Consider the following 12,683-nt stretch of genomic DNA (forward strand, 5'->3'; position numbering starts at 1 on the left):
CTTGCAGGAAGTTCTAGAATTGGATAAATAAATGCAACCTTCTTAATTTGGGGTATGTGGATTCAAAATTCACTTGGAAAGGAGGAGAAAGATCTGGTATGGAGAGGGTGCTAAAAACACTAAATAGAGCCATTGCTAACATAAATTGGCAAATGAAATATCCTGATGCTAGAGTTAAGGTCTTGACTCGATGTAGCTCCGACCTTCACCCTCTTCTCATTAATATGGAGCCGAACGCAGTTGATATTGGAGAAAAACCTTTCAGGTATGAAGTGATGTAAAAAATTCATCCTGATTTTTGCAACTTTGTTAAGAAGACTTGGGTGGAAAACCCTTCCTTTTTCTTGCCTAATAATCTAAATAATTTAGCTGGGTGTTTGAAAAGTTGGGATAAGAATGTGTTTGGAGATGTGTTCAAAAGGAAAGACCGTGTCATCAGGAGGCTGAATGGAATACAAAAATCCTTAAACTATGGTAAGAACTGTTTTTTTTTTCAAGTTTGAAAATGAATTGTCCGAGGAACCGGAATCAATCTTAAAGTCAGAAGAACTGTTATGGCTCCAAAAATCAAGGTAGATGTGGATTATAGATGGTGACAGGAACATTCGTCTCTACCATGCAAAAACATTGTGAGAAGAATGAAAAATCGCATCATCAAGTTGAGAAACAGTGATGGAGAATGGTGTGGTGAATTTTGGTGCATTTTGGATTTGAATTTTGGTGCATTCTGGATTTAATTTCAGTGAATTCTGAATTTAATTTCAGTGCATTCTGGTCTTAACTTGTTTTAAATTGAGTTTGTTTTTGTGTCATCATCATTAAGAAATTTCGATGCATTCTGGATTTGAACTGTTAAACATATAAAAAAGACAATGATAATGACAATAATGATAACAATGATGATAATAAAGATGATAGAGGAGGAGGAGGAGGAGGAGGAGGAGGAGATCGAAGAAATTCAAATGAGAAAAGGAGAAGGAGATGGAGGTGGTGGTGTGGTGGTGGTGGTGACGACGATAACAAAGGAGAAAGACGAGAAAAAAAATAGGAGGAGGAGGAGAAGAAGATGATGATGATAATGAAGAAGAAGAATGAGGATGAGGATGAGTTTTGAGTTATCGTTTAGTAACTTCAGTGCATTTTGTATTTAATTTTGGTGCATTCTAGATTTAATTTCGGTGCATTTTGGTCTAAACTTGTTTTAAACTGGGTTTGTTTGTATGTCGTCATCATTAAGGAATTTTAGGGCATTCTGGATTTGAACTGTTATACATATAAGAAGAAGACGAGGATAATATCAATAACGATAATGATAACGATGATGATAATGATGATGGAGGAGGAAAAAAAGGAAGGCAGAGATCAAAGAAATTCAAATGAGAAAAGAAAGAGGAGGAGGATGAGGAGGAGGAGAAGGAGATGGAGGAGGTAGCGTGGTGGTGTGGTGGTGGTGATGACGACAATAATGAAAGAGAAAAATGAGGGAAAAAGCTGAGAAGGAGAAGAAGATACAAGAACAATCACGGGTAAAAAGAAGAAAAACACAGAATTTAAAAAAAAAAGTCCACAAAAAAGGAAACTGTAGTGGCGTATTTAGTAGCATATGAATGTCAATTAGGTTATACCAGTGTAGTTGGACTTGGTTGAATAATTAACTTAATTATAGAGCATTATTCTAATAAAAAATATTAATTTCATAACATATCTTTTATAATAATAATAATAATAATAATAATAATAATAATAATAATAATAATAATAATAATAATTTGTTAGACTCACTATGTATTTTTAATAACGGCAATTAGTTATTTTAACTTATTTTTCTTGGAAAAACAAGTTTTAGTTTTATTTATTTATTAAATAAATCAGGCCAAATTAGAGCAAATTTAGGGTAAAAATTAAAATAGATCATGTCTGTCAGTTACTAGTTGTAGCCAATATGCGTGAGAGGATGGTAACTAGCAGAAAGTAATCTTAGTGAAAAGGGTCTCTCAATTCATGTCACGGGTACAAAATTTCATTAAAAGGCATTCCACTAAGTTGATTGTTACAGAATCAGAAGTCACATAAAAAAATCAAATAAACAAAGGCAAGTGAGGGAGTCAAAGGTGATGTGTTCGTTTAAAGAAAAAGTGGTCAAAGCCAATCATACTGCACCCAATGATGGTGTATTTGTTGAATATCTTCAGTTGAAATGACAATTATAGTTGGCACATGTTGGATCAAAGCTCACTGGAAGGCTAATAAGTCATATATAATTGATAACAAGAGTTTTTAATTTTCTTGTAAGTATTTGAAGAGCAACAAAAAAAAAAAGTTAAATTAAGTGCACATAAAAATAATTTTTTTCTATTCATATTTTGTTTTTTAGAGTAAATGTCCATTTTGATCCTTAATCTTTTACACAAAGGATTAAACGCTTTTCAATAATTAGAAATTACCCAAACGGTCTTTACCTACCCAAAAAAAAAAAGATCTTTGTATCCTTTATAATCGGTTAAAAAAAAAACGTAAAAGTTGATGTGTCAGTGAATCTTCTAAAATTAAGACAAATTGATTCTTGCAGAAATCTCAAAACGACAATGTAAAGAGCAAAACTTATGTTATTCAACAATAACAAAATCTCAAAACGATAAAATAACTATTTCCACAAAGTTTATGATCCACCCCTCCACCCTTTCGTCCCTTCTCTGCCACCTCTGGTGACTACATTCGTTTCTGGGAGGTTTGCAAATCCTCCATCAAGACCCTCTCCCTTTTCAACAAGACCAATAAAAATATGTAACTAGAGTGTTTGTAAAAATGCTTTAACTAAATTTGATGGATCACGCACCTTCCATGTCTAGGAAACAAAAACCAATAAAATCGTTAGTTGTACATTAACCAGAGAAATCGACGGCAACTCTTTCAATTCCTCCGAACCTCTTGTGGCGGATTCAACTGAGAGAAGCGCGTGAGCAGGTCGCCACGCCGTGCCTCCCCTTTCGGTCTCTCCGTCCTCATTGCCAATGCCGTGGGATTCGTTGAGTTCCGTGTACGGGCTCAATTCCACCCAAAGTCCCTTTCTCTTAGAAGGATCGTATGACGAACAAAGTAGGGAAGGACACAGCCCATAACTATAATCATATCTATAGGCTTTTCATCACGAGCCTGAGGTTCTTCACGGTTTACGGACTTTTCATCACAGTCCGCAAACCTTCTTTAACAACAGCAAGACCAACGAGTTCTGCGCCTTTCTCACCGTACCGCCTTCTATTGGAACGACATTGATCTTAAACACATTGAAACCTCAAGTATCGAACAAGCAGGATTTGGGGTACATGGCTATGATCTTGAGGTTAGTAATAAAGTTGTGATATTGCTTGGGCTTTGCAGAGTTCTAGGCACATTTGTTTTGCTAGGAATGATGCTCAAGCTCTGATTTAGGAATTGCCTGCTATGGCTGGACCTAATGGGATTGATCCAATATTTATGTATTCTGTTGGGATTTTGTTCTTTACGTTGTTGGTTTTAGGGGTGTAAGTTACCGAATCGGACCAAAAAATACCGCAAAATTGAACCAAAAATTACAACAACCGAATAAAAAATCGAAAAATCGGTTTTTTTATTTTTTGAATTAAACCGATCGGTTCAGTTCAGTTTTCGATTGGTTTGATAAAAACCGAACCGAACCGAACTAAAAAAGATGCTGCATAGTGATTCTTTTTACTGATTTACCCTTACTAATTTAACCTAGGAATAAAACCCTAGATCTGCTGAATACCCTCACTTTCTTTTCCTTTCACTGGCGCAGCCACCCACTCACCCTCACTCCCTCACAAAGACATCCACTCACCCACAAGCCACAGCTCACTTCCATCTTCCATTCTTCCTCCTCCATACGGCCATGCCTAAGAGAATGAGAGCCTGATAGAGCCAGAGAGCGTCGTCCATTCATCTCCATCACAGGCTCGCAGATGTAGCAAAGAGTAGTGCCGTCGTGTAGCCAGCAGCATCGTCCAGTTCGCGTCCTCGTGTAGTCCTGAGTCCACGCCGTTGTCCAGTCATAAGCCGTCGGAATAAACCCTAAGTCGTGGCAAGAAACCTTAAGCAGAGCAGCAATCCAGTCACCGAGTAGCACTCTAGTCGTCGAGCCCTCTCCTGCAAAAAGCACCTGAACAATGTCTTCTTCGGAGGTTAGAATTTGATGTTCAAATTTTTATAATTAATCAAAGGCACATATATTAGTTAAATTCAGAAATCATTATATTGCCATAGTATATCAAATTTAATTTGTCCCTGATTGTTGTTGGTGGTCTCTTCTTAATTAAGAAGATGAGTTTGATTTTTAATTTTTGTCTCTGAGGGTTGTTACTGGTTTACGCGTAATTAGAAAGACAAGTTTGATTAAAATATTGTCTCTGATTGTTGTTGCTAGTTTGTGCTTAATTACAAAGATGAGTTTGATTGAAATTTTTTCTACAGAATTTTTATTGTTGTTGCTTTTACTGAAATCTGTACTCGGTGAGTGATGATAACAATGTATGGTGATCTAAAATGTGGGTTACTATCTATTCTTTTTATCTTGTTTACCAAACCCTGGTCTTTGTTTTATCCAATAAAAAGTTAACAATCTTTCTTAGTTTCTACTAAATAGCTTTAATTATTTGGTTAATTTGTTTGCTGACATGGTGTCTATTTGCTTCTAGTAAAACACAGAAAATAGATTTTTCCCATATTATGCTATATATATATATATATATATATATATATATATATATATATATATATATATAAAAGCCAACTCAAACTCAAGAAGTAATTGTATTTTTCTTTGAAACTCAGAGTGCCTTTTCTTTGTTTTCACATGGACCATGTGATTTTATATGTGTGCCTTTATTTTATATGATTTTATATGGTTGCATATATATGTCTGCCTTTTCTTTGTTTTCACGTGACTTATAATGCTTAAGTTTCACAATTTGTTGTTGTGGATTAATTTGGCTGCATATATATGTTTCAGAATTTGTTGTTGTGGCTTAATTTGGCTGCATATATATGTTTCACGTGATTTTATATGACTACATATAATTAATATGTTTCACAATTTGTTGTTGTGGCTTAAATGTTGGAAACGATATTTTTTCACAAGTTTGAATGCTAAATTTGTTGTTGAAAACAATACTTTTGGTGCTGTTGATGAGTTAAAATGCTAATTTTTCATTGTTATGTTTGTATATATGCAATCAACAAGCAATAAACAGCCCAATGAACCGACGCCTGAAGTTGGGGGTGAAAATGTTGAGTCTGTGGTACGTTTTTCAATGGACAGCGGCGTGCTTACCAAACCCATGTCCCATCCTAGATCAAAGAAGAGGAAGATTGATTCAACTAATGTGGGTGCAACTCCTACAAATCCAACTCCAAGCACTGTGGAAACTGATGAAGAGGATGGCAAGGATGATCCCAATGAAGATAACAGAAAACCTTCTAGACCTAGATCTTGGACTTGGGAACACTTTACAAAGGATCCTAAGTCCAAGCCATCACATCCTAGGGCTAAATGTAATTGGTGTGGTGCATCATATGCATGTGACTCTCATAGAAATGGTATAACTAATATGCGTTATCATTTGTTGAATCAATGTAAAAAATTTCCTAGGGAGTCGGGTGACCCTAGTCAAACAATCATTACCTTCCAACGAAAAAAAAAGAGGGTGAAGGGGTATTTACTGCAGTTACTTTTGATGCTGAAATGTGTAGAAAAGTCCTTGCTAGGATGATAATTGTTGATGAGCTACCGTTCAAGTTTGTTGAGGGGGAGGGATTCAGATTCTATATGAGTATTGTGCAACCTAGATTTCCACTTCCGGGAAGGATTACTATTGCTAAGGATTGTTGGAATCTTTATACTAGTGAGAAGAATAGGTTGAAAACTATGTTCAAACAACCAAATCAATCTGTTTGTTTAACTACTGATTGTTGAACTTCTGTGCAAAATCTGAATTATATGTGTCTCACTGCTCATTACATTGATTATGATTGGAAATTGCAAAAGAGGATTATCAATTTTTGTCTTATTAAAAACCACAAAGGAGAAACAATTGGTAGAAAAATTGAGAGATGTCTTTTCGAGTAGGGGATATCTAGAGTGTTTACAATTACTGTTGATAATGCTAGTTCTAATGATACTGCAATATCTTATCTAAGAACTAGAATGGAGGATTGGAATTTACATCCTTTGAAAGGAGAGCATTTGCATGTTAGGTGTTGTGCACATATTCTTAATCTTGTTGTTAATGACGGATTGAAAGAGATGCATGAATCTATTAGCAAGATAAGAAATGCCATTAGATATGTGCGTGCTTCCCCTAGTCGCATGAATAGGTTCAAAAATTTCATTAAGGAAGCTAGGATACAAAACAAGTGTACTGTTCAACTCGATGTTCCCACTAGATGGAACTCTACATACACCATGCTTGAAAGTGATTTGAAGTTTTAAAAGGCGTTCAAGAGGATAGGGGAGAGAGATATAGAATATGCTCTAATGCAAGGTAGTATTCCGAGGAATCTTGATTGGGACAATGCAAAACACTTTATGTAATTCTTAAAAATTTTTCATAGTGTTACAAAGAGTGTGTCTAGTAGTTTGCTTGTGACTTCTTCTCAATATTTTCATGAGTTTTGTAAGATCTTGCGAGTGTTCAAGGCTTCTTGTAGTAGTCGAGATCCATTACTTGGGAGTATGGCTGAGAGGATGAAGCTTAAGTATGACAAGTACTGGGGTAACATAAAAATATCAATATGATAATTTTTGTTGCTGTGGTTCTTGATCCTAGATACAAGTTGAAGTTTGTGAACTTTAGCTTTGAAAAGCTATATGATAAGGATGATGCTGATTTTTTGGGTGCAAAAGTGAAAAAGACCTTCTCCAAGATGTTTGAATGCTATGTGAATGCAAATAATGGGGGTAGATCTTTTACTTCAGTAATAATGGATGGTGCATCAAATGTGGGAGTACCTGATGGCGACATGGCTGGTGATTTTTTCAAGGAGGTGCATTTTCATGAGATCATCAACAAGAATGAGGTGGATTTATATTTGATGGATGGTTTAGAGAAGCCTCGTGATCAAAATACTTTTGACATATTAAATTAGTGGAAGGCAAATTCTAGCAAGTATCCTATCTTATCCCAAATAGCTAGAGATGTCTTAGCAATGCCGGTCTCGACTGTTGCTTCAGAATCAGTTTTCAGTCCAAAACCGAACCAAACCAAACCGATTACACCCCTAGTTGGTTTGGATTTTCTTCTAGGGTCGATTTGTCATAATTTTGGAAGAACAAAATTCTACATGAAAAATCCACCGACACGTCAACACTCTACCCTTTCTCAATCGGTTGCTAAGAGTACGAAGACCATTTTCTTAGGTGGGTGAGGATCACTTGAGTAGTTTTTAATTGTTGGAGGCGCTTAGTAATTCGTCCAAATGATTAGGAATCGAAATGAGCATACTCTTTTTTTATGATTTTAAATGAATAATACATTATTAATAATATATTTAATCTTATAAATTTTTTAAATTAAATACATTATATTTATTTAGCTCAATGTATATTTAAATTCATATCTCATAATTATAAAACAATTTTCACCGAATAAAAAATTCTTAATCTATACTCTTTATAATTACAGAAAACGAAAAATTGGAGCTTTCTTTAATTTAAATAAAAAATTTAACTTTGAAATATGACAATATAATTTAATTTGTAATTATGTGCTTACTATTAAAAAAATCGTACCTTTTTTTTTAAACAGCAATCATCTAATTATAAACTTATCTAAAATATATAAATTTTATTTCAAACTTTATCTAATACTATGTAATGGATTCATCAAATAATTACAATGAAAAATAGAAATTAATCTGTAATTATTTTTATGTGAAGTTAATAATTCATAATTTTTAGATAATAATTTAATTATATTTATTAAATTATCTAATAATATTTATCATTCAATTTTATATAAAAATAACTATATAAGAGTCTTCATCACTCGTTACTCTCTTGTTTTCAAAGATAGCATTCATTAATATGAATAAGATTTCGAGTAGAACCATTTAGATAATACCCGGATACAGGGACTAAGACAACTGCTCCTATGTTTTTTTTTTTTTTTTTCGTGTACACAACTTCTCCTATTTTGTGACCAAGAGAAAGGGGTAACGGCTAAAAAAATTGTAGTTAACTATTGCCCAATAAAGATTTTTGGTCGTTTTCTCAACATGATATATGTGTGTTTTGGTCGTATATGTGTCTTAAATGCAAAGCCGAAAAGGGTGTCTTAAATGCTATATGGGCTATGAAAACACTTCATGGGCCAAATTAAAAATGATCTCTTAAATCCAGATTACTTTGACCCAAAACAATAACTGGAGTATTTTAGGCCAAAAAGGATTTTACCCAAGGTCCAAAAGATTAAAAAGGATTGTTGTAAATTCAGACTACTGACGAAAAACAAAATTAGACCAAATAAAATAAGACAAATGACACCCATACCAACAAAATAAATCAATCAATGCATGATGAAAACAAAATATTTGACGACCAAAAAAAAAAAAATATATATTTGAAAACAAAAAAGAGAAATGTAATTCTTCGTACTATGAGTCTATGACCCAAATAATTAAGGTCATGATGTAGAAGAAACTGATCCACCATTTTTGAGCTTGTTCACACCAGAAAGGTCAGACCAGAGTCACTTAAAAATACTAAAGACATGGGTGAGTCTATCCAACTTATTCAGCGATATCACAATTCGTATCCGATCCGAATCCAAAAGCAAGTTTTTGTTCTCTACCACTATTTCAGATATTACTTACATATCAGTAATTTTCGTAATATGAAATAATTTTTCATGCAATAAGGGAAGTAACTACCCATTACTTACCATAAAGGTTCTATAAGTAATGATTAAGTTATTATTTTCTCCCACAAATATTTCATCAACTGAGGTATTTCTTATTTAAATTTATCTAAAACTCTGGACTTTTTATTAAGTCCAAATTATTTATTAAAAAGAGTGTTAGAATTAATAAATTTTGTGATTTGTAATTAATAATTAGTTATTATTAATATTTTTAATAGTGTGAAATTATATCTAATAGTATAATATTATTTATTTTTTTTTACTGATTAAATAATGTTAGCTAAATTTTAATAAAAATATTAATCTCCTAAATTGTCTCATTTAGTAATCTATTTTAATATATATATATATATGTGTGTGTAATTATTGATAGAAAATAGGACTATCAAACGGGTTAGCCTAACCCATTTAAGCCCGGCTTGTTAAGTCCGCTTTATTTGCGGGCCATAATTTTTCAGTCCAGATTGTTTATGGTCAGTTCGATGGGTTAAACGGGCCAATTCGTTTATCTTTTTATTTTATTTTTTGAAAAAATATTTTGACAAAAAATATCACTTTTAAGTCAAAAATCTTAAATAAACAATATTTTTTAGTTGATGGGTTGAATTTTTGGGCCAAATCGAAAGAAATGCCGGCTAAAAGTGCTACTTGTTTTGTAAAAAAAACTTTAAACGAGTCACCCATTTAGTCTGTGAGCTAGCCCGTTTAACTCCTCATTTTTTTTTGGGTTAATTGGACTCAGCCCATTTAACCCAAATTTTAAACGAATTTAATTTTAAAAGTAAAGCACATCTATTTAAATGAGTAAATAAGCTGACCCAATAAATTTGACCCTAATAAAAAATCGTAACAAAAGATACGAACAGCAATTTAAATCAAAGGAAAATAAAGTTGAAAGTGCAAACTGTCAAAAGCAACAAAAATTTAAAAATTCATAATTGATAAATAGTATTATAGGAAATATTAAAGGCACACCACCATGGTCACTCCTATCACTATCACTGAAATATCCACAATTGTATCTGGTAACTATTTTCTTTTTTTTCTTTTTTAGCTACTAAGCACTTTATTAATAGATAAGACAATTGGCTAAAAATTTTTAAAGTTTTTACATACTTAAAGCGATGATTAAATTTTAAACACTCGATTAATGTTTGAATGAAATCATTCTATTCCACCACACTCCTACAGTTTCTCCCTCGTTTAAGAAAGTACAATACAATTAGTGATGAATTAATCATGCAAGGTAAACAGTGGAAAAACAAACAAAAAAGACCACAGAAGAGGTTCTTTCAATTTGTTGCCTAATATCACCCTAACACACACTCACATCACGCACAAATTCAAGGAAATGTATTCGATGCATAGTCATTATCAATATTCACCATCCCCTACCAAATATTTTTTTTTTTTAAAAAAAGACCAATAATTGGCAATTATTCAAGCAAGAAGCTTCTCTCATTTACCATGAAACGCGTACCTGTTTTTAGTGATTGGTTGAACCTGTCATATTCTATCACTTCATGCCATATATATCATATATTCATTAACAGATTAATATTTGTTTGTTATAATAATTAATGTATGTATTCAATCAAAACTTTTTTAGAATGACAAACCACGTGTGCATCCATTCTTTCGGTTTCTTTACATTCTTGATTACCCGACAGTTCATGCTTCACCCTGTTCTCTCAATTATATGCACGCTTGTGAGTCATTTCTCAAATGATGTTTATCATATTTGCAAGAACTAATCAATTTAAGTTGATTTAGTGGTTAGTTTATTAGTCAGTTTAAATAAGTGTTGGGATTCGAATCTCATATAACAATCTGTTAACCAATAATAAATTCTTAATAGAGCTCTGATCTGCGATAAAATACTTCTTAGCGTAGAGGATATCGTGAGAACTTAAAATAAAATCCCAAGAACTATTATGTATTCAATATAGATTAATATTAATGAAGTGAATATAACATCAACTGCGGGGATAGCTCAGTTGGGAGAGCGTCAGACTGAAGATCTGAAGGTCGCGTGTTCGATCCACGCTTTATAACAATAGTTGTTATAATTTTTTTTTTTTGGCAGCAATAACGTATGATTGAATTGCTGGATTGTTTGTAAAGCCTAACGTAGCTCTCAAGAAATGAACCAGCTGGCTGGCAAAGAAGACAAACTATATAAAGGGGACAACCTCTTCAATCTATAATAAATCAAAATTCATCCTGTCAAAATCATATATATAGTGTGATCTTATGATTACGTGACTTTATATGGAGGGGTCGCAATTCAAATCCAATCTTAGCGTGTGTATGTCTGTATATATACAAGTAGAATTATTTTTCACACGACGTTAGGATTATCTATAAAAGTAAATTAATTATAGTTAGTTATATTACATAAAATAATAAACAAATGACACAAAATAAATAATAAAAAATTAAACATCAATAAATCACATAAATTGATTATTATCCTTTTCTCTATATAAATTGATTATTATCCTTTTCTCTATATAGGAGACAATAATGTTATTTGGCCAACAAATATTATCATTTTGACAAACAATAATTTATATCATATTTATAAAAATTTGCACACATGAAACATATATTTTACATCTATATTTATTAGAGTTTATGGTATATATAAATTAAGAGTAAATAACTTTTTCAGCCTCTGTCTTTTTTTAAAATTGACAAGTCGTCCCCTAACCTTTAACAAATGACAAATCGACCCCTGTCTATTTCTTTCGTTAGACACATCGACCCTTCTGTGGCCAATAGACAAGGATTAATGTGTCTAACGGAAGAAATCGACAGAGACCGATTTATCTAATGAAAGGATTGATGTGTCTAACGGAAAAAATAAATAGAGACCAATTTATTATTTTTAAACGTTGAGAGGGCGACTTGTTAATTTTCAAAAAAGACAAGGTCAAGAAAGATATTTACTCATAAATTAACACATATTGCGTCCACATTTATTAAAGTTTGTACATATACATTAGTACAATTTATTTGTTGAATATAATTTGATTTGTGCTAAAATTATTAAAAACTGCTAGCTCCAGAATTTTCTGTTAGGAAATTAAGTTCAACGATTTAGTTATTAACTAATTAGCTAGTATTGCAAATGTAATTATCAATATTTATTATTTTTATTGAATTAACTTTTTTTTTATTTACATACTAAATTAAGTTTAAAAATATTATTATATATTTTGTTTAACAATTTTTTTTAAATAAAAGAAAAAAAGCTAATTTATATTTTTTTTAAATAAATATAATATAAGTATATAACAATGAGACAAATAATATATAATTTTAAAAAATATTTATAGCCTTATGGGGTACCTTCTACCTGGGTCCGTCCGTGTCCGATGATAATTTTGGGTGGAAACAAAAAATGAAAGAAACATTAGAATGGGGATATGGTTCAGCATGTGATGTGATAGTGCTCACACCGAATAAGACAAGGTCCACTTGTCCAAAATGCATGTTAGTGGTTGTGAGAAAAATACACAAAAGAAGAAGATATTAACTATGATTTAAAATGCTTTCTGGATCTGAACTGGTTTAACTTTTGCTTTTGGAAAAAAAAAAAGTTATTTTAGATTTGTGATCAAGAATTATAGTCATGTTTTACATATGTACATGCATGACACAAGGCAAAAAAAATAAGCCATTTTGGATAGTTGTTCATTATTAGTAAATATGGTTGTTGCAACTTGTAATGTCTCGCTCTACTTTATTTAATTTGATCTTTTAAAA

General features: G+C 32.2%; 1 non-coding gene across 1 annotated transcript; it reads left to right on the forward strand.

Moving 5' to 3' along the window:
- The first annotated feature begins 10,898 nt into the window (after positions 1-10,898).
- TRNAF-GAA (transfer RNA phenylalanine (anticodon GAA)) lies at positions 10,899-10,968 on the forward strand. The gene has a single exon. It is a non-coding gene; the product is annotated as a tRNA-Phe (tRNA).
- Positions 10,969-12,683: the final 1,715 nt, after the last annotated feature.

Source organism: Arachis ipaensis, chromosome B6, assembly GCF_059453495.1.
Source record: "Arachis ipaensis isolate K30076 ecotype BB chromosome B6, ASM5945349v1, whole genome shotgun sequence".
Lineage (NCBI taxonomy): Eukaryota > Viridiplantae > Streptophyta > Magnoliopsida > Fabales > Fabaceae > Arachis > Arachis ipaensis.